This window comes from Vicia villosa, unplaced genomic scaffold (assembly GCF_029867415.1).
Source record: "Vicia villosa cultivar HV-30 ecotype Madison, WI unplaced genomic scaffold, Vvil1.0 ctg.000060F_1_1, whole genome shotgun sequence".
Taxonomy (NCBI): Eukaryota; Viridiplantae; Streptophyta; class Magnoliopsida; order Fabales; family Fabaceae; genus Vicia; species Vicia villosa.
Window position 1 is genome coordinate 744,102 of NW_026704990.1, and position 24,982 is coordinate 769,083.

Consider the following 24,982-nt stretch of genomic DNA (forward strand, 5'->3'; position numbering starts at 1 on the left):
ATAAAAAAGAATAGCAATTCAGAATTCTTACAAATTATTGTATTTTTTAAAACAAAAATAAAATATAAAAGATCTTCAAAGAAAATATATAATAAACTACTTGGATTCTTTAAAAAAAAAAGCATGGGCTATAAAAGCCCAATATAAATCAAAAGTAGTATAAATTTGTGGGTATTGTAGTTAAAATAGCAATACAATGAAATGTTTTAAAAATCAGACAGAACTGATGAGTCGAATTGAAAATTAGAACGGTCATCGATGAACTGGCGCGTTAAATGCATGATTTTTTTCACGAACAAAACAACGTCATTTTGATAATTCGTTTAACAAATTAAATTAAAATTTAGTTAGATTTTGTTCAAAACTTATTCGGAACAACTTTTCCTTGTTTGCAATTAGACAATTTTTAGATTTGTATTTTGTAACATGTTTAGAATTTGAATTTAAAGAATGAACATGTGAAATTATGATATTTTGAAAACTTGAAATTTTGTAGGTGTCGTTATATTTTTTAGAGACCGAGTCATCTGATTCGATCAATTTAATAAATATATAATTTTGTTATGTAGACTGATTTATTCAACCGAGTTATCCAGTTTAATCTGGTTTAGTCATGCGGTTCGACTGGTGACTCGGTGGTTCGATTAATGAACCAGTGAACCAATATCCTCATCGGTTTGATGACTGGTTCTGTTTTTAAATCATAGTGAAAAGGTGTTAAAAAAACTTGATATATTTTTTTTGCGCCAGCAGTATATCTCAAACTATTTTTCCATAACCAAACATTTTATATCTAGATACATATTCGTGTTCATCTAACCATTTTAACAGATAGTGCATTTCAGTTTTCGAAACCCTAATATCATTGTTGTTTCTTTGCCAAACATTATAAACTTGTTTAGAATTTAATAGGTTATATGTGAATGAAGAGGTAAAATATGACATCCTCTAATTTGCAAGTGACACTGTTATAATAGGTGAAAGCACATGGAATAATCTATGGAGTATAAATGCGGTGCTAAGAGGCTTTGAATTGATTTTTAGATATTATGTAAATCTATAATATAAGAAAATTAATGGTTGTGGAAAAGTTCAAAATACACTTATTTGATTTTTTGCCACCACATTAAAATTGTGGTTTTTTAGTTTTTGTACCATAAAGTTATTAACTTTATTATTAAAATAATACAACTCTTATATTTTATCAAACTTATCAAATCTCTCTTTATTCTCTATTTTTTTTCTCTTTCATCACTTTCTCACTTCTTTCTTAAAAAAAAAAACTATTATTGATATATATTTTTTTTATATACGAAAAATGATATTTATGATCGAAGTATTTTTTAGTCAAAAATGATATACGGGAAAAATTTATTTAAAAAATCAATTATTGATCTAAATATTTTTATATACGAAAATTTAATATTAATCCAAATATTTATGTAAATGATACCTAAATAAAAATAATATTTGTATACGGAAAAAGTCTATTATTTACGAAAAATGGTATTTATGATCAAAATATTTTTTATTCAAAAATGATATAGGGAAAAAATCTATCATTGATATAAATATTTTTATATACGAAATTTACTATTGATCCAAATATTTTTGTAAATGATACCTAAACAAAAATGAAGTTTGTATACGGGAAAAAAATCTATTATTAATCTAAATATTTTTATATGCGAAAAATGTTATTTATGATCCAAATATTTTTTATTAAAAAATGGAATAGGCCAAAAAATCTATTATTGATCTAAATATTTTTATATACGAAAATTTGATATTGATCCAAATATTTTTGTGAATGACACCTAAACAAAAATAATATTTGTATATGAAAAAAAACCTATTATTTACGATAAATGGTATTTATGATCCAAATATTTTTATTCCAAAATGATATACGGGAAAATAATCTACATCTAAATATTTTTATATACGAAATTTACTATTGATCCAAATATTTTTGTAAATGATACCTAAACAAAAATGAAGTCTGTATACGGGAAAAAAATCTATTATTGATCTAAATATTTTTATATACGAGAAATGGTATTTATGATCAAATATTTTTGATCCAAAAATGGTATACGATAAAAAATCTATTATTGATCTAAATATTTTTTTATATGAAAATTTAATATTGATCCAAATATTTTTGTAAATGATACCCAAATAAAAATAATATTTGTATTATTATTTACGAAAAATGTTATTTATGATCCAAATATTTTTTATTAAAAAATGGTATATGGGAAAAAATATACTATTGATGTAAATATTTTTATATACGAAATTTACTATTGAACCAAATATTTTGTTAAATGATACGTAAACAATGAAGTCTGTATACGGGAAAAAAACTATTATTGACCTAAATATTTTTATATACGAGAAATTGTATTTATGATCAAATATTTTTGATCAAAAAATGGTATACGGAAAAAAATATATTATTGATCTAAATATTTTAATTGTAGTGGCCCTGTAGAGGACAGCACATTCTTAGATTGGCAAGTTGATTTTGTTTGTTTCCCTTTTTGACATGCATCACAAAGTCGATCTTTGACAAACTTTATCTTAGGAAATCCAATGACAAGATCATGTTTGATTAATTTATTCAAATGTTCCATATGAATATGAGCAATTCTTTTGTGCCAAAGCCATGAGTCGTTATTGTTCGCCATGAGACATTTTACCTTCAAAGATAAGTCATCAAGAGAAATCATAAATATATTATTAATTCTTTTACCTTTAAGTTTAGCCTCATGTGTGACTTCGTCTTCTATCAAGCATTCATCTTTAGTAAATTTGATCTTGAATCCTTTGTCACAAAGTTGGCTAATACTAAGAAGACTGTATTTTAGTCCTTCAACATAAAAAACATCTTCAATGGATGTGAAAGGTGGTGCACCAACTTTGCTTACGCCAAGAATCTTTCCTTTATTGTTATCTCCATAAGTAACATAACCCTTGGCATTTAGCTTTAGATCTGAAAATTTGTTGATGTCTCCCGTCGTATGCTTGGAACAACCACTATCGAGATACCATTGACTTGATGTGGTCTTCAAGCATACCTACAAAACAAATTAAGTTTTGTTAGGTACCCAAACTGCTTTGGGTCCTTCATAACTAGTACCTTCCTTTACCCACACATAATGCCCACATGCCACACTAAAGTTTCTAATATAGCAAGCATTAGGTGTATGGCCACTTATACCACAATAGAAACATGTAGGAACAGAATTACTTCTATATCTAGGAACATAAGGTTTATTTTTATAGAATCTTTTCTTAGGATGGTGATGAACCACTTTAGGCTTGTTAATTTTCTCTTGAGATGTTTGGTCACTAGCCTTAACGAAAATGGTTTTGTTAGAACTTGGTTTTGAGAACTTTGAATAACCAAGCCCACTTTTATCATTAGAATACCTTTATTGACTAAGGATACCTTCTAAACCAATTTGTCCTTTTTCATATCTTTCTAGGACTCTCTTTAATTGGAAAATTTGAAAAGACAGTGATTCACAATTATTACATGTAGATTTTTGTTCTATTTTATCAACATATTGTTTCTTTTCAACCTCGAAATCTTTTTGCATGATATCCATTTTTTCTTCAAGAGTTTTGATTTGTTTCTCTTGAGTTGATATGGTTTTATATAACATTTTTCAGTCATTCAATAATTCATTTATGGCACCTTGTGCATCATTATCGAAAATAGAGAATTCATTACTAACCTCATCGTTCTCATCATCAGAATGGTGTGAAGCCATCAATGCTAGATTTGCACTTTCTTCGTTATCCGAATCGGATGATGAACTTTTCTCATTGTCTTCCCATGCAACATAGGCCTTTTTATTTTTGAATTCCTTTTTACCTTTGACACCACCATTCTTGGAGAGTTTAGGGCAATCTGGCTTTATATGTCCTTGCTTACCACATTCATAACATGTTACATCTTGTGTTGAAATGGAAGCCTCCTTTTTCCTGAAATGGTTCTTTCTTTTTACATGAGATGATTTAGTATTTTTACCAAAGAACTTACCAAGTCGTTTAACAAGGAGCATGAAATTTTCATCTTCCATCGGTGGATCATCATTCATAGAATCTACTTTCAAAGCAATGCCTTTGGATTTTGAATCTAAACTTTCATACTTTTGAAGTCTTCCGAGTTCCATTTCGTATTCTTGAAGTTTTCTGAACAATGTTGCGGAAGTCATTTTCGTTAGATTCTTCTTCTCGGTTATTGCCGTTACCTTTGGTTGCCATTCTCTGGTTAAGGATCTTAGAACTTTAAGATTTTGTTCCTCGGTAGAGATTTTTTTTCCAAGAGCGTCTAGATGATTTATTAAGTGAACAAATCTCTTTTGTAAATCAAGAATGGTTTCTCCGGGCTGCATTATGAACAACTCATATTCTTGACTCAGTATTTAATCGAGATCTCTTAACTTCAAAGGTTCCTTCATGAGTTTCTACTAATGTATCCCGTATTTGTTTAGCCGTTGTACATGCTGAAACACGAAAGAACTCGTCCATGCTAAGTGCTCTTTGAAGAAGGTTGATAACCTTTTTGTCAGCAAGAACCTTATTTCTTTCATTGTCATCCCATGAGGCTTTAGGTTTATCTTATCCAACAACATTGACGACAGTTACAGGAGCATGAGGACCTTCTAGGACAGCCTCCCATACTTCTTCTCCTTGTGCTTCTAAATGAGCCCTCATACGAATTTTCCAAAAGTCGAAGTATTGTCCACAGAACAATGGAGGTTTGTTGTTGCTACCACCGTCTCTAAAAACCGAATTTTGATTTGCAGAAGCCATCTGGATCTTTTAGGAACAGGTTACCTATAACCTGCTCTGATGCCAATTGTAAGTATGAAATGCGCCTAAGAGGGGGTGAATTAGGTTCTTAAAATTTTTCTGGTTTTAGAGATATGTTTGTTCTTATTTTTCTGGTTTGGTTAAATGAGGATAAAGCAATTAAATGCGGAAAGATAAACGACACAACGATATATACTGGTTCCCCTCACAATCCGAGAGTACTCCAGTCCCCTTTCAACACGAAAGAGATTTCACTATAGTTAGAATGATTGTTCAAGCCTATCCACACCAAATGTGATGCTTTACTATCTAACTTATAGAAATATCAAAGGCTCTTAAAACCTTTAAGATCTTTAACACCAAGTGCAAGAAGAACAATCTTCTTCAATGCACACACTTAATTCCAACAATCCTGGAAAATAAGTAAGCAACAATATGTTTGAATTTTTACAAGAATTTTTGAAGATGAATAATATATCAATCACTTGATTGATCTTCCATTTCAAGCACACAATTCCTTTAATGATAAAAAAGTGTTCAATGGATATATGATATGAAACTTTGGTATTTTGAGTGAAGGTTATATGCACAAAGTTTCAATGAAAATGAAGTATAAACACTTGGTAATTTTGTGAAAAATATGTACACTTGAATTGTTTGAATTATATGAATGAAAGAGGTAAATTGATAATTCTGAAATTCTGAGTTTTATAGCCTCTAAGACACCCCTACAAATGGTCATAATCAATGGAAGGTTGCAAAGATATATGGTGAAGAGGTATGACACAAAGTTGTTGGAGAAAAATAAATTTTTTCAAAACACGCACAGGGGAACCGGTTCCCAAAATACAGAACCCGGGTTCCCTGACCCAATGTTACAAAATATTTCAAATTTTGAACAAGGAAACCGGTTCCCAAAATCTGGAACTCGGTTCCCATACCTTTTTGCGTAAAGAGAATCTGGCAGAGGTCTTGGAGAACCGGTTCCTCAAAAATGGAACCCGGTTCCCATGTATGAAAAACTTAAAAAAAACATATTTTTAAAGGTTTGGAAATGTTTGTGATGTTTTATAAGGTTCATAGAAGATGTATGAATGTTTGAACATACTTGTTTATGCATTAAGAAACTTGTATGCCATATACCTCATTTCTTTAGATTTAAGAGACTTGAATCTTGTTCTTTAATATACTTGATTCATTCCTTTTGCAATTGAAAGCTTGTCTTCATCAAAATAAAATTGTAGAAAGTTTGTCTTCACAACTTATGATGAACATCAAGATTTTGATAAGGAAGAGTAGTCGAAAGAGGAAGCGAAAAAATGTTATCAGTTGTTGAAAGAAATCAATACACCACTTTTTGAGGGGTCGTCTAACTCACATTTATCAAAGTGTGTGTGATAATTGGATGCCAAGTCAAATTGGAATATTCCTGATAATTGTTTGGAATTCTTTGCAAAAATAATATTGGATGCTACTCCTACGAAAGACAACTTGTCCACAAAATTTTATGATACAAAGAGATTGGTGTCAAAGTTGGGTTTAGAAGTAAGAAAGATTGATTCTTGCGTTAGTGGTTGCATGTTTCAATTCAACAAAATTCCCTTCTGAATTTTCAAAATTCTTCGTAATAAAAGAAATGTGATGTTTTCCTTTTCTTAAATGACTTAAGTGTCCTTGTTTTGCATATTTACTTCTCGCAATGCATTTTTATCCGCCTTTTTATAAAAAGGGAATGTGGAACCTTGTTTTGCATGTAATACGCTCACATCCATCGTCTTGTAACATTTGGTTGATGATCAACCAACATTTCCTTGTATACGGGAGTTCGTAAGTCCTTTTGATTTTACTAAACCTCTCTAATTCTTGGTGTTCCTTTTTTCCCTTAACTTTTATTTTCCGCATTTATTCTTTCTGTTGCTTACGCTACTATATTTTTGGCCTACGACCACGCTAAAATTTTCCACAGCTCAGAAACTGTGGCCACATATATGATTTGGCAAGGGTTTTCAAAGTGTAGAATTATGTTATAAAATATTGAATTCGGAGTGTGAAACTGTGGCCTTTCCTTCAATTGCCACGGTTAGACAACTGCAGATATTTTTAGCCGCAAAAGGAAAACCGCGGCCTTATAATTTTGACTACAAACTGTGGCCCAAGCCTAAAAAATTTTACCCCGCCAGATTTTCCCTCTTTTCGTTTCCCTCAAATTTTTCGTTTCCCTCAAATTTTTCGTTTCCCTCCTTTTATTATTATTATTGTTATTATTATTATTATTATATTAAAAACTAAATAAAAATTAATTCATTAAAATGAAAGAAGAGACCCAAGTATCAACTTCAAGCAAAGAAAAGGAAACCAAAATCCAGCATAAAACCCTAATCCCAATCGTTCAACCTTCAAACAAACCTGGAAACAAAATCCAACATTCTTCAATTCCATTATCGTCTAAACCTAGACTTGTGAGATTTACCTCATTCTCTTCCAAATCCAAGCGTAACCTTAGACCCTCATTCATCAATGGAGGCGAAGAACGAGCAAGTTGCAGAGTTTTTGTGTGCGAAATCTAATCGAGGTAGCAAATTCAATTCAAGCAACACAGTCTCCCTTTCTCACTCTCCCGTAGCTTAAAATTGGAGGGAACAAGCGAAAAGAAAAACCGAAACGCATGGCGGTTCCGGCCAATCCAGTCGTCGAAGAAGAAGAGCACGAAGGTCCCACACATCAACCTACTGCACCGTCACACGAGGTTACCATCAAAACCTCCGCTTAATTTCAAACTCTAGTTTTGTTTCATTGCTATAACCTATGAATCCATCTTCATTTTAGTAACTGCAACTAACAATTATCCCTATTACTTTTAAATAAGTGCTTCTGGTAACTACAAATCGAAACACGATTGCAATATTTGGCGCTTTTTTATTTGTTGAAATTCTTATTGGGTGTTTGTTTTGAAATTGCTGATGCAGTAATGTTTTGAAATTATTAACCTAATTTCAGTGATAAGCCTGTTGGATTGGGGGTTAGGTCAAGACGTTACATTTTATTGGCGGAAGATGGGGTTGTTAAGCTTTTCAATTTGGAAGAAGGTGGTGCTCTTACTTTCAGGTGGTGCTCTCACATTGTCGATAACTTCATTTTATCTTTTGGCTAGTTTTCTATTATCTCTCGCCTGCTGTTGATTGTTTCACTAATCGATTTTGTTGTGTGATGAACACGAGATTGAGATTGAGATTGTGACGGTAGTCTCATGTGGTACAACACAAGTGTCGAAGTTGAAAAAAGCACAGGTAATCGTAATATATATATATATTTAAACTCTTTAGATTTATCCTAATTTTGATTTTCCATTTGTATTTTTTTAAGGGAGTTCTTGTTATAATGCCTAATAAAACCTCTGTTCCCGCTGGTACCAAGGGCTTGCAAGAATATCAATGGTTTGAATTGGTGCATATCACACTATATCTTTTCCCTCTGTCATAGTGTTAGATTTTCTACTAATTTTTTATGCATTTGCTGTTTTGCAGAAAAGCTACTACCAATGGGAAGAATCAAGGTTCTTGAAATAATATGTTATGGTGATTGAGGTATTGTTTTTCCACTCAATGGTAACTATAGTTATATTAACTTCAATATCTTTGAAATATGTTAAAGTTGGGATATCAACACTTTGCTTATTGTTTGGGTTGCACTTTGATTATTTTGTCATGTAATCTTAATTTGATTAGGAGGTTTCAAGTTTCTAAGCTTAATGGAATCATAGCTGCTCTAGTTTCACTCCTTTGAAGATCTTGATCTATTTTAGGATATCTTATGGCATTAGTTTGGAAGTTCACTAGTTCAGGGAAGCTAAATGTCACATTCTTTTAGTGACAATTTTTTTATCATTTATGTTGTCGACCCAAATTTTGATTCCCTTTGATGGAGGATATCCCCTGCAGTTGAAAAGAAGTTGAATCTGAGTTGTCGCTTATCTGCATTGATAATATGGCTGTAATTGATGAGCATCACGTTCCGCATTCATCTGGTGATTCTAGTGTCTTTTACTACAAAATTTAAGCAAATGCGATGTTGATTCTCTCTTTGTTTTGTTTTCCGCATTGAATTTTAAATGTTGATTCTCTCTCAAGAATGATTTGGTCGTGGTTTAAGGGGCGCAACCTCATTTACTTGAAAACAAACCCATTGTGTCAGAGGGAACTTCACTTAATTTTGCAAACAGAATAACCTAACTGTCTGCGGAAACGAATATATAATATTTTCCTTGGGTCATGGAAGTGATGCTTAGACTATAAGAATTGCGATACGATTGTGATAGTGACTGAAGTTTATAACCTTGCATATATCTATGTGTACATACACAATATGTATGCTTTGTCAAATATCTATGCTCATCGTTGTTGGACTGTTTTCTTGAATTTTCTCTTGGCAGAGTATTGGAAATGGCATTCCTCTCGTCTAGTGTAGAAGTTGACCCTCCAACGTCTACTGCTTATGGTGTCTATAAAGGTAGTAACTGGAATGGTGGTCTGGGTTTGTCAGAAATAATCACTCAAATTCAAGCTTCCAAAGATTCTGCCAAGTCATCATATCATAGTAATGTTGAAACTGAGCCATTACCATCATTATCCTCATATTCAACTAGAAGGCCTTCTGAAAGATTACATGAAAGAAGTTCTGTTGATGACATTAGTGACATTAGGGAAGAAAATTATCATATATGGAGTATGATTTATAATTAACCACTTCTAGGGATGATGATCTGTTTGTAGTGTTTATAACAAGTCTTTGTCACTCAAGTTTTTATATTTAGTTTTGGTTCACGTTTATTAGATATATAATGTACTTAGTCAATCATATATTGATGCTATTGTCATTAATGTGTAGACAATAAAATAATTTGTATTCATAAAATTATAGTAATTAAATTTTAAATTCTTTAAAATTGGCGCAAGTGATTGGTGTGTTGGATTAATATAAGCCACTAAATTTATTTACATTAAATTTATATTAAACCGTGGCAAGATAAATGGTTTAGAATCCATAACATATAACCACGATTTTAAATCTGTGGTCATAACTAAACCGTGGCTATATCTTGAACCAAAACTGTATGTTAAACGTTAAATTGAAACTGTGGCTTTACCATATGGCCACAGTTCTGTAATCATGACAAATATAAACTGCGGCCTTAATCAAACTACCTAAACCGTGGCCTATAAAAGCCACGGTTGTCAAAAAACCGTGGACTATACTTTAGGCCACGGCCGCATATCCTACCGTTGGATTTTCGTGGCCAAACTGTGGCCTCAGCGTTACGCCACGGTTATTTTGCATATAGCCTCGGTTTCTTGGGCGTGGCAGAAAAATTTTTTTTTTTGGTAGTGTTAATTTTTAAAAATTATTTTAAACGCTAATTTTACTCCCAAAACTTTTCAAAATCTATTTTTTTTCAAACTATACATAACTCACTTGTAAAATCTCAAATCCAACACTTATTACATAATTCAACAACTTTTGTTTGCGAGTAATACAAAATCATCACTTGTAAAATCTCAAATCCAACACTTAATACATAATTCAACAACTTTTGTTTGCGAGTAATACAAAATCAATACTAATTAAATATAATATTTAATAATATTGAATAAGTACATATGTAAGAAATTAATATATAATAAAGTGCACAACTTTTTTCTCATGATTCCCCTTCAGATTCACCTTATTCATTATTATAGATATGGTTCCATCTGTCTTTTGCTCACATCTTTCTATTGTTTTAATAAAGTGGATGGCGGCAATAAAACGCGCTTACGATACTCAGCTAATGCCCACATTGGAAAAGTACTTGTATACATTGGATAATGTAACATGAGAGTTTTCAATGATGCTCCTGTGATTTCCTGCCATAAATAAGACATGAATATCAGATAAATACTTAGTTTAGAGCATGACCAGTTTATTGTTCATTTACTTTTTTAAATACAAGTTAATTTACAATATAAAAAAAAAAAAATTTTATCATACTATTTAGTATTTATTTTTGTCTATAATTTTAAATTTTAATAATAAATAATAATTTAACAATGATTATAATTTATCTTTCTCGTACAAAACTAATCACACTTCTTTATTTATTTAAAAAATGTAAAATGACTTATAGTATGGAACATAGATAGTATAAAATTAATCACACTTCTTTATTTATATAAAATAGCAAAAGAAAACTAATACTCTATTTGTTTGTTAATTTATATTTGTTGCTTTTGTAAAATATTTATATTCTAATTTATTTGTAATTTTATAATTTAAATGAACATTAATTATTGTTTATTAATAATATTTTTAACTATTTATTGCAAAGAGAAAAATAAGTAGAATAAAATATTTTTATAAAAGAAATTTTAGGATAAAATTTTATATAGTTTGTAAGCGGTTTGTCTAGAGTTCGATTTTTAATGACAACATTTATTTATATTTATGCATTAATATAAATAAGTTGTTGATATTTATAAATCAACAATTTTTTAAAAAAAGATTACTCGTTTTGTCCTAAAATTAATGTCGCATTTGTAAAAATTATTTGTCCCAAAATACATGTCGCTTTTAGTTTCCAATACAATTTTATTTTTTTTCGTTTCAATTGCATTCCCTCCATCTCATATTATAAATAAATTTCACTTTTAAGGTTTCTTAAATAATTAATGTATCCGGTCATATATTGATTATTCAATGAGCTTAACAAAAGTAAAATTTGCTTATAATATAGGACGGAGAGAGTATCATCTAATTAATACTCATAATTTCCTATTTCTTTCACATTGCATTAATGATATTATGATAATTAAAATACACCAATAGACAATAATGATAATTTGGTAATATTGTTATTCTCTCTTTCATTATTGTATTTTTTTAATCTATTATGTAAAAGTGTCAACTATGACACTTATTTTAGAGAGTAACTATTTAGAGTGTTATGAAAAATGTAAAATGATTTCATTCATAATAATAAAATTTATTAGTTAATTATTTTTGTAAGTGTAAATCTTTTTAAACGAAAATTAAAAATTATAAAGGGAGTGTAGGTAGCTTTGTGTTGTTAGGTTTAAAAATTTAAATACCATTTGGCCAAATGATTGAATGAGTATTTTAATCTCTATAAAAATAAATATAGTATAGCATAGAAAACTTTCCAAATGATTGAATGAGTAAATATTTTAATTTCTATTTATCTATAAAAATAAATATAAAATGTGAACTTTTTGTTTTTTTAACAAATAGAGCATGTATATTATTTAAAGTTGATTAATTAAGCTCGTGAGTTACTTTAATTATTATTATACTTGTGTTGGCGATTTATTATTCATTGCATGTAAATCAATATTAATAATTGAGAATATGAACCTGTTGAGGCCAATTTCCATCTTGTAATTGAGAATTGATGATTAATTTTGCAGCACAATGAAGAGGAGTAGGATCTATTTCTGCCTGCATATAAGAATTACATAGCCCTTATGTGAAGATTAATTAATTCATTAAACACTTATAATATTATAAATAAAATATGTAATATGATACAAAATGAACAATTAAAAATTAAAAATTTAAATTTAGACAAACCTGGCCGGCATGAATTAAGCCCATAAGAGACCATGATGTTTGAACAATATTGGATCGAACTTCTTCTTCAAGGGGAACATATGTCTGCATTATTTTCATTTAATGAATTATAACGTCATTGTTTGTCACCAATGTGTCACATTTATATTTAAAATAGAATAATTTGATTACCTATTTATAATACAAATTTATTAACTGTGAAATTCAAACAATATTTTTCCACTAGCATTCATTTTTATATTTTTTGAAATTGAAGATATGTCGCCACATATTGGAGGGTGAAATAAATTCAAATATGATAATATGTGGCGTGAACATAAAACAGGTGATGATAGTAAATTAACGTATAAAGAAAATGCAAAGACACATGTACAAAAGCTTTTGGAATTTATCCAAAAGAATAATACAACAAAGAGTTTAACTAAAATTCTATTACCACACTTGCCCTTAAAAATGACATTCTTACGAATAAGGAAGTTGAAAATGTTGAAATAGAGAACAAAGGCACAATAGTGGTAGTGGAATGGTTACCCTTACACTGTCTAACTAAAGAGACATGTAAGATAGGGTGTACTTTTTTGTAGAAGGAAGCAACAATTTCTAAGCTACTGATCCAACACGAGCCAATAGCTCAAAAGGTCCAAAATAAAAAAATTCCAACTTTTGATTCTTGTGTAAGGCAATTGAAGCTTGATGGTAAGTTTGTAGTTTGACAAGGACTTTGTCACCCACAACAATTTCTAGGAAGTTTCATTTATTGTGGGCAAACTTTTTCATGACAAATTTAACCTTAGCCAAATTTGTTTTAAGTTGAGTTGGATAGCATCATGCTTAACGAGCAAATCCTATAAAACATGAGGTTAGAGGACTGCCATTCTTAATCCACAAAGTAGGATTCCGCCCATATACGACTTGAAAAGGCTCATACCAATAATTCCATATACGATTTGAAAAGGCTCATACCAATACTTGTTTGATGTAAGGTATTATATCAAAATTCCAACTAACTGAGGTGGGGTTTTCCCCAACTATAAGCACAAGATACTTGAAAGGAAGAGAGACTTTCTCACAATGAAGGAAGTCTCCAGCTGAAATGAAAAGGCTACTTTTGAAGAATTTAATGCGAAGACTCGAAATTCTCTCAAAACCTCTAAGAATAGCCTTAATACACATAAATTATCTAGAGTTAGATCAACCATTAGAAGAGTATCATCAACATACTGGAGATAAGACTCTATAAACTAGGAAACACTGACTCTAATAAAGACCAATTTCCTCTGCCCTTCTAACTAGACAACAGAGCCCCTCAACTAGTAGGAGAAAAAGGAAATCAGCTAGAGGATCCCTTTGTTTCAGACCTCTTTGGATTTTAATTTCTTGGGTAGGACACACATTGACCAGCACTGCATGATTCCTAGCAAAGACACAAGCTTTCATTCCAGATCTCCATTTAACAGTAAAGCCAAATCTAATCAACATAAAATCCATAAAATTCTAACTAACTGAATCACAAGCTTTCTTAAAATTCACTTTAAAGATGATTTAAGGTCTTTTAGAATTTTTGGCTAAGTCCACCACCTCGTTAATAGCCATAACTCCATCAACCAACATTCTTCCTTTAAGAAAAGTAGGTTGGTTAGGAGAAATGCATTTTTCCATCACCTACCTAAGTCTGATTGACGACAGTTTAACCACCGTCTTATAAAGGGATCCTACTAGAGAGATAGGTCAGAAATCCTCGAAATGCACGGGGGAGTTAACCTTAGGGATCAATGTCACAAAATAAGAAGCAAATCTATGTGATAGAGATGCAAAATGGTGAAAATGCTCAAACATGATTCCTAGTTCATCCCTAAGAAGACTCCAAAAACTCTTGATATATGAGCAGTTTAAAACCATCAAGACCTATACTTGTATCTTGTGATTAGGGTCTTTATTAATAGTTATTTGTTGCCTCTTTCAAGAAAATGTGCATAATATGATCATGGCACATATACATTTACATTTCCATTTTGTAGTTTTTTAGATTTTTTTATGTAAACATAAAAAATTTTACACGCAACTCTTTAAATTAATCTATGGACTTGTATATGACTATTAATACAAATTGAGGCCAATTTCTAATACTAACCTTTTTTAAGCATGAAAGAAAGCTTTCCCCCCATCCACCGTCTTTTCTTTGTGTTTGAAGTAGAAATTTAGAGGCACTGGAAATGGCAGGACAATTTGTGTAAGTCTTGCCAGCAGCTTCTAGACCATTAAGTGCATGCCAAGTACTATAAATGAAGCAAATTCCCCATTTTCCAAACCATGAACCATTACTTGTTTGTGAATCTTCAATAAACTGAACTGCATTTGCAATGCAATCATCTATCTCGCTTTCTTTAAATTTTGGGTACATCTTCTTAAATAAAACTAAAGCTTGAATTATTGATCCGGTGCATTCAACATATTCATGTTCAACAATAAGGTCTGCAAATAGTTCAGTGGGATTGAACATCTGTAAAAAAAAAAACAAACATAAATGTAATTAACATTATTTCATATGTTTAACTTATAGATTATAATGTATCAAATCACAATATGTATAGATTTACTTAAAGTCACATATTTTGATTAAATTAATGAATGTAATTGGTTAAAAGTGTATAATAAAAATTACATAGTCATTGTATATCAATTAAATTATCTTTTGTATATATGAGACAATAGTAATGAATGATCTTCATCAACTAGTGAGTACACACATATTATTTATTTATTCAAAAATATGTATAATAGTAATACTTACTTCAAACCATTTTTGAGTTCCAGCTGGCTCCCACGCTGCTAAACCCCCATTTTTACTCTGCACGAATAAACAAAACATGTAGTTAGCTTATGAAATTTGAACATCAAATTAACTAAATATGTAATAAAAAATACTTAAGCAAAATAAAAAGTTTCCTGAAGTGATAATAGGATATTGATAGAATCATATAATCGTTCTGGTTCCATCTTATCCCCCACAATCTCTGGAGGCAACATTGATAAAAGTAGACAACACTTTAAAGCTTCTGCAGTGCAATCAGAAACTTGCCATCCAATGTCTTGATCAGAGAATGGCCACGATCCTTTAGAAATGTGACGATACATGCTCTTAAAATCTCCTGAAGGGTTATCCCTTATCTATAAAGCAAAATTATTGTACAATATGAGTGTACTTATACTAAATGAAGTAAGCACAAAACTATTATTTTCTAGCATAAAGAGCCTTAACTTGATAATTTGTTTTTGGAAATTAGAGCGATTTTAGTTATTATTAATAATATTTTTTTACACTAGTTTTAGATGAAATTTGAACTTCATTATTTGAGTTTATATTGCTAAACTCCTACCACTAGAACGACACTTGATGGGCATCTTAATAGCTAATATAAATGTATTTTTATGTGGTTAATACTAACCTAGATATCCCAAATATCTAATTAGTGAACAATATGTTCTTGATACTTATTGAATTTGAAGGGCAATTCTATGATATCACGAAAATTAATTATTTACACCTGAGATTTCTTGATGTATTCATGTGCTTTGGCAAGTGTAGAACCTGTTTCTTCAATTAGGTCAGTGGCAAGTAATGCTTTAACTGAAAAAACAGCATCCCATAACTGACTACCAGCAACACTCTACAATATCATACAAATATATGATGAATTTATGTTGTTATTAATAAAAAATATAAGATAAATTTTTATCAGCAAAAATAATAATATGATCATAAAAGTATTAATTGTAGTAAAATATACCTGCATTGTCATTCCATCTTCTGAAATCCATAAGTAATCTGGTAGCCTTGCAATATGCTTTTTAAAAGCATCACCATTTGGATCTTCTACCCAACAAGCTAACATGCATAAAACCTAATGCATGTATACACATGTTAATTGATGCATGTGACTGAATAATCAATCAATATGATTTATTAATATTGTAATGATTCTAATTACCTTTTCCACGCACGCCAAGTTTATGTATCGACTATTCTCATCCTCATAGTGAATATGCTTCATCGTTATATGGAGAGCTTTTTCTCTAACCAACTTATTAAGAGGCCAACAACTCAAAAGTGACTCGGAAAACATGTATAAACTATCCCATATTATGTCTTGTATCCAAGGATGTGGATAGTAAAGATCTTCCTATAATACATACATACATATAATTATTAAATTATTGAGTCTTTAAGATATACAGTTTGATTAGTAATTAATCATAATATCTTGCACACCTTAGCACATTGATGACGTGCTTTTCTCCAATCAACTTTTTTATAAGGTTGAATAAAGAGTTCTTCTCTCAACTCTTCAATAAGTCGTGTGATTGGGCCTACAAACTTTTTTCCGTACAAATAAGACATAGGCAAGTATACCAATCGACAGTAACACCACATTTTAGCTGCAATAAATAAAGTAGTTTGTAATATTAAAAGTTGAATTTAATGATAAATAGAATTAACATGTTAAAATAAATATTTATGGAACAATATTTTTCTTAAAAATATTTATGGTCTATTAGTAGTTTATAAAACAAATAGATAAGACTTAAAAATATTTATGGTCTATTTTTCTTTTAGTAATTTACATTTCTCCTATTTCTAAACATGAAAATATGTCAGTTGATTTTTTATTTTTACTTTTATTATTTCAAGTCAAATAATAAGATTCCTAATTTTAGATGATGTGACAATTGATTTTTTTTATGTGAAAAAATTGAGTTTACTTTATACTTTATTTGCGAGTTTGGATTAGCAAAAATAAATTGAGAGTTTTGTATCTAATCTTTTAAAAACCTTTCTTAATTACAAACTCAAAATTCATCTTAAGCGAGAGGATTAAAAAATTATATTGAATGGTGATTTTTAAGAATTTAGAAGAGTTTAGATAATAAAAAAATAAATGTTAAAATGTTTAGATAATAAAAATTGATATGAGTAAACGGGTATGAGTATGTGTATTTCATTACTCATAAGGTATGAATACGAGTACATACATTGGTACCCACACGGGTTTGGGATTGAGTATCGGGAATTTCATAAACCATATATGGGAACGAATATTATTAGGGGTGTAAGTGGACCAAAAAATAATTAAACCAATAATTCAAACGAAATAAAACCGATTGTTTCTGGGTCAATTCTAAAATCGAACCAAACCAATGAAAAATGATTTGGTTCGATTCGGTTCTCGATTTTAGTTTTTAAGAATCTCTTTTGTTTAAATACCTAGAATTAGGGGTGGAAAATGGCCATGTCCATCCTGTTTAGTCCAGCCCTGCGAAAAAATGGGATGGAACGGGCATACTTAAGGATAGGAGTCTAAAATCTTGAGCCACTCCGCACTACAAATGAGGGCGGGGCAGGCAACACACCTTTTACACTTAAAAATATAAAAATTCATGTAAATGCAGGTGGCTGCAAAAAAACGAGGCGTGGCCGGGCGGATACGTACATTAGATGGTGCGAGCCTAAACCCTTGGCTCCCTCTCCACTAAAGTGTAGGAAAAAACGAACATTCCCAATGGGTCATACCCATTTTTCCAGCCTCACCTAAAACTTTATATTGGTAAAAACCCCTGTCACAAAGTTATCTATAGAATGTTGATTAACTATATCTTGAAAAGGTCTAAATTTTGGGGTAACAAGTACATCATCACTATAATGATTAACACTTTTTATGACAAAACTTTCATCTACAAAATGTTAAAAACCAAGAGGATGTGTCATGGGAGCGTAATATTTATTTTTTGTAATAAGATAAACAACATGTTACGTTGGTGTTATAAAAAGTCGAGGTAACACAACTATAAATTAGTGCATTTTTTTTCATAAAAAATTAAGAAACCTGAAAACCGAGGTAATATAGTTATAAGAACCTCGTTTCGAATCCTCGTTTCCGCATTTAAAATTTGTTATCAATAAACAAGAATAGGCAATAATAGAAAAAAGAAATATTTCATTGATAATAATAAAAAACAACACAACCAAGAAAATTACTCAACAAATTCAAACTTCATAGTCCACTCAACTTCAACATTACCCCTAACAATCCCTAACTTATAGAAAAGTTCAGAAAGAAATCTTCCATAAGGTATAAGGAAAGTCGTTTCCTCCCGAGAATTATTTATCATTTCCTTTAAGAATATGAAAATGACAAGAGATGTCGTTTCCTGATGTTGTAGGTGAGGAATAACGAGAGATGCTTGTCATCCCAAGTAAGCATTTCCAGGCCTTTCTCTCTTGGGCAAGGATTTACCAGTAGAAGTTGAAATCAAAATTTTGTAATTGGGAGTAGAGAAGCAGGACTATACAAATTATATTGTTTGGCATAAATTCGGTTAAGTTGGGTTTAGTAGACATTGTTGAATTCATAGTGTTCAACAGAGCTACTTGCCTGTTGACAGTTGATTCTCATAGCAATCAGTGATGAAAAAATGAGAGTCATTGATATAGGACTGAATGACTTTATCATGACCAATTGGAACAACAGACACATTCATCAAAAACTCTTTAACAAGATTAGTGTATATGGGGCCATGACGAATGCGAAAGTAACTATTCAACCTCTGTTTGTTAACAGCTTTCCTTAGTTCAAAACGATTGAAACCATTGAAATCTACATACTTTTCATTGATAACGAACAACAAATTTGCATCCGTTTTTGATAAACTAGGACTTTGAAACAAGTTAATAAGACACATAAGTTGGTAATGAGATGTTAAAAAAAGGAAAAGACTTTAAAACAATGTTTGAAGAGACAATGAGACGTTTAAATAGCTCAAAATCCCCCTTGATAATCCAAAAGAGACGTTACGACTTGAATATAGCTAATCATTGTTATTCTAGTGATATGAATCCAATACATGCGCGTCACATCGGTGTTCAAACCTCTCTTATAATTTTTATTTGTAAATAAATGTTCTAACTCATCGGTTTTCTTAAAAAACCGAGGGAACATTAGAACCTCTATTTTAATTGTATTTTTTATTTGTAAATAAATGTTCTAACCCGCCGATTTTTCAAAAAACCAATGGAACATTGAAACCTCTATTTTAATTGTATTTTTTATTTGTAAATAAATATTCTAGCCCGTCCTTAATCAAACCCTTGTCGTCCATTTCATGACTATCAACGCTTAAGGTATTACCATTAGTGATCCGCACAAGACATAATTAAATAACTTTCATTATAAAGGCATTATGAAACATCATAAAACGGTCGAAACTATCCTCCACTTTAAGATTTGCAATAGTTTTTAAGAGAAAATTAATTATTTATCTACCCTTTTTTTGTTCCCCAGAATTATCGAAGATTTGAAGATACAACATCGTGAAGAGTTTAAGATTTGCAAGAGTGTTTTCTAAGAATATTTTTCTATGATGGATTGCAAAAGCAGAAGATTATTTGGGTTAAGTTTTGTATTCTTATGTATTTATTTGAGCAGAAATTTTTTTATTTATCTAACCATTTTATATTAGAAACAAATGCAAGCAAAAATCATAGAGAATATCAAGGGATTAAAGATTCAACATATGATCTTCATGGACAATTAATTTTTTCTGTGTAAAAAATGTAATATTCTGGATAAACAATATTTTGTAATATTCTGGATTAAAGACTTTAAAACAATATTTTGTATAAACAATGTAACGAGTTTTATTATAGCAAACGAATAACCCATCGGTGTTATTAAACCGAGATAAAAAAACACTAGATTTTGTAAATAATAAACGTGCAGAAGCTAGGGTTCAAACGAATGCGTTAATAAAATTAAACCTCGATGTTTTAAACACCAAGGTGATAAGTCTTTACTTTTTATGACGACCTTGTTTACCTCGTTTCTAATGCCTAGGTAAAAAGTATTTTGTGTCGAATGTTAGATGTGTTATTTGTAGTAGTACATAGTGGATGATAGAGTGATCTTGTTAAACTTGTCGTTAACTTTATATCCATTTTCTTTCTTTCCTTCCCTAAAATGCATGTTAAAATAGGGAAGAGTCTTATTAGACTCTAATGGTGTTTGCCTTAGAGATGAACTATTGGAAAGATAAGATTTTTTGGATCCCTTAGTCGAAGATTTTAGGCCTAAGAAGGATGAAAACTTGGGGTTAGAGATATGCATTTGACTAAATTGGTGCTTCTAGGTAAATTAAGATGGAGAATATTGCATGATAGTGACATTTGGGTTGACATCCTCTCTGCTAGATATAAGACATGTGTGGTCAAATATGTCACTGGTGGGAGGTTAGCAAGTGGCAGATTTGAGTAATTTATAAGTTAAGAATAACAAATTAAAAATTATTTCATTTAACCTGGAAGAAATGAAGGAAGAATCCAAAATTCGGGAGGCATGGGATTGCATCCGCTCCAATCAAATATGCCAAGTATCTACATATGAATTGTTCTTTTAAATTAAATTAATAATAGCATATGTTATAAAGGTATGCATGTATGTGCATTTGTATTAAAAAAAGAATGTACCGAAAGCCATATTTTTCCCCATGAAGGTATATGTGTTACACCACCATGATCACGAATCCATTTTATAGCTCTAGCACAAGCATTCTCTTCACCTTCATGAGGCATTTCTCCAAGAATTCGCATGCATATGTAATTAAATGCAGTACAAAACATGGTACTATGACTCTCTATGTGAAGTCCCCACCCTCCATCTTCATTCTTCAAAATTTAAATAAAAAAACACATTACCACCATTAATTATTTATTTATTATTGTCATGATGAACTTAATATTTAAGTATTGTGAAACTTTAATAATAATACACGAAAATGAAGAATATATCATTCTTTTTTATCAACAAGATTGATTGAATAAAATATGCATATACCTGATGGCAATATATGTAACGGAGAATCTCTTTGCGATATTCTTCTTTAAATATTAAATCAAGATGCCCTGTTATATACAAACAAAAAACCTGGAATATTTTAACCAAGTAAAAAAAATTAATTCAATCATAAAAAATATTGTATAAAACAATTATAAAATATAATTTTAATGTAATCTTAATTCGTTGCTATTTAAAAAATTGCATGGTAATCAAAATCAAATTAGACCAGCCACTTCGACCAGTCGGATCGAGAATCGAAATCCTAACCAATTTGTTTGGGCATGAAAATAGACATGCAAACAAATTGGGATTTAATCATAAAATCCATCAAAAACCGGTTAAAATGGGAAGGCGGATGGTTTAGACAATTTTCAAGGTTGGACCATATTTTGCTTTTGATTTATAAAGTATGATAAAGGATTTTGTTTTGAATAAAAATGATAGTTGCTTTTATTTCCTTTTTCTTTCTTTAATCACTCTAGTACACAAATTAAAATAAAAACTATTCTTAATTCCTGTTGTAATATATTTATTTAATGAATGAAAATAAATTTTGTATACTAATACATAATATACAATACCATAAAATAAATTGCAATGCATAACATATGAGAAGAGGAAATAATAAGACAATATTGTGAACAAACAATTGATAAAACCAATAGATTATTCATTTTTATTATTATTATTATTATTATTATTATTATTATTATTATTATTATTATTATTATTATATTAAAACAAATTTTTTGGTCCTATCTACATAGCCTATTAAAAATATAAGAGACTATAAAAAATTTAAAAAATTATTAAATATTAATTATTATAAAATTATCAATACTACTTTTATATTATTTTAAAAATCTAATTATGATTGTGTATTATTTACTCTTATATATAAACTAAAATATTTATTTATTTATTTATAATTGGGTCACCGAAGTTCAACTTTAATCTAAACTTAAAACCCTAAATACATAGATATAGGTTTCAATATTCAGTCTCAGTCCAATTTAGATTAGCTTGAAAAATTGACTCCATATATGTCATAAAAAGAAAAAGTGAAATCTCTGTTTATTTCTTTCTTTGTTCATTTCTCTATTTATTTTCTTTATTCATTTCTCTATTTATTTTCCTTCTTAAGCTGTTAATTAACTGATTTAACGGCAAACTTAAAACTTTTTTTTAAGTATATGTCTAATGTTAATTAGTCGTTACTATATTTTTAATTTTCATAATATTATAACAACATAAAACATATTTAAAAAATTATGTAAGTCCTTCAAAATCTTTCTCTAATATAAGTTTGGGTTTTTCTAAATTAACAAATTTTAGAGGTTATGAATTAAAGTAAATCCTCCTACTAAAACCTTTCAATATTTTTCACTCAAATATTCTCTTATTTTAAAATTATCTTCTCTCTTTTCCATCAACCTCTTAAAAAGATCTTAAGAGATTGTCATTTGTCCTTTATTGCTTCTAATCGACTAGTTTCTTGTTTGAAGAAGTAGAATCTTAAACAAGGGTGCAATCTTTTAGGTTGACACCGGCTTCATTTTATTTAAAGATGTAAAAGTTTTTACTATTGTATTGTAGTTTTAGACTTAATAAATAATATAATTTTTAAATATTTTAAAATTGATGGTATTAATTATAAAAATTATAATAATAATAATAGACGTGTCTGTTCCGTTTTTAGAAAATGACGAGGATCTTTGCTCTAATTTATTTTTTGCCTTTATTGGTTCGAAATCTGGCCTCTACTGAAAATGTTGGCTTTACGGGAGCAGCTTTAAATGCTCAATCAGTACTGACTCTGATTTTAAATGCATAATACACTGAGTTTTTACTGCACAACAATTATTTTAAAATGTCATTTTTTTACATTTTCTTCAATACAGCAAAATTTGTTCTTTTTTTTTTCCTGAACTTTTTAATTTGGTGTTGTTTTTGCGATAGTTAACAAATTTCTGAACATCTTTTATATATATTTTTTGATTAATTAATTAATTAACATGCACTAACCCAGGGAGGAGTAAGAAATAAAGGACCCGCAAAATGAGCTGGCCAATGGCCATCACTGACTTGCAATGCTGATAGGTGATACACAGCCCTTTTCAAAGTGATTACCACTTTTTCATCTGTTATATCCTCTTCATCTTCTATCTTCACACTTGATATTGTTTGTTTGAAGTTTTTTTCTCTTAGAATCTGCACCAAGAAAAAATATAAGTTTGCTTGGTTACTGTTTTCTCAACTCCATGCAGATTTTAAATTATCGAAAAAGGATATGCATTATCAGTATAAAATAGTTTTACACTTTCAACCAATGACGACGGTATATTCTGCTAAGTTATACTGAAAATTTTAAATTATATAACACGGCAGAATGATATATTTCTATTGGATGACAGTGTAAAACTATTTTAGACTTTTCAGTGCATATTCATTAAACTCTTAAATTATTATCAACCGGACCAAGAAAAAATTACCTGAAAGCGCCAAAGAAGGTCACTGCAGGCCTTAACCTTGAAACGGTTATCATAGAAATGTTGACGAGCAGCTTCAACTTGAGCTCTCTCTTCAGAAGTACCGGCATTTGGATCAAACTCCCATGTCTGTCTTCCTACAAAGTTATTTGTGCTGAATATGTGTGGGTCATTTCCACCATCTGCTATCTTCAGCCTCCACATGGTATACTTTAGGCAAAAGAAACAGGTTACAAAGTTAGGTAACTATGAGACTTGTGTGTGTAAGCTGAATCACACCATATGTATTTATAAGGAGGCACAAGATACAATTCGTCTCTCCTCTCTAAAATTACCAACTTATCTATTAAGTAAAGTAGTAATACTATTTTGACACAGTTTTTCACCATATTCTTACCCCAATCAGTATTAATTTATACTAAGAATAAAGTATTTTTAAAAGATAAAAAATAAAAGCATATTATTTACAATAAGAATATTTTTTATAAAAATATTTATCAAAATTAATTTATCACCTAAAACTTTATTATTTTGATGTCAAAACACTCGATAATCAAAATATAAATTATATTAACTAATTTTGTATACTCAATTAACCAATTTTATTTTATCACGATTATTTTTTAATGTTAATTCACATATTAATCTAACTATGAATTATAATAATCAAAATTTCACACTCCATTAATCAAAATTATTTTAGAGGAACAGAAAGAAATAAGTAGTAAATTCAAAATCACAAAAATTATTGTTGTCGTATTTGTGAACAGTGACATGCAATATAAATGTAAGGATTTAAAGTGTAGAACTTGAGGTAGAACTCGTGCAGTTAGCTAATAGTTGGGCCAGCAGAATGTTATGAGGATGCAAAGATTCTAATTTTTTTAGCAGAAGCTAAACTACTCCTAACAACGGTCAGAACTCGTTTCTTCATCGCCAAATTCTTCAACAGATAAGCTAGTTGGACGGAGAGAGAACCATCGAGCTTTACGGGAAGCAAAGCATTCTCCACCCCAGTAAGAGATGTAGAAGCTTTCTTTACTTCATGGAGATATTTATCCCGTTGAAGCTTCAGATCGTGAATGCTATCCTCCAGTCGTTGCTTTTCATCATAGTGATAATCAAACCAAAAATCCTCCTAATGACTGGATGCAA

General features: G+C 30.0%; 1 pseudogene; it reads right to left on the reverse strand.

Moving 5' to 3' along the window:
• Nucleotides 1-10,327: 10,327 nt before the first annotated feature.
• On the reverse strand, nucleotides 10,328-24,071 carry LOC131623343 (beta-amyrin synthase-like; annotated as a pseudogene).
• Between the last annotated feature and the right edge of the window lie 911 nt (nucleotides 24,072-24,982).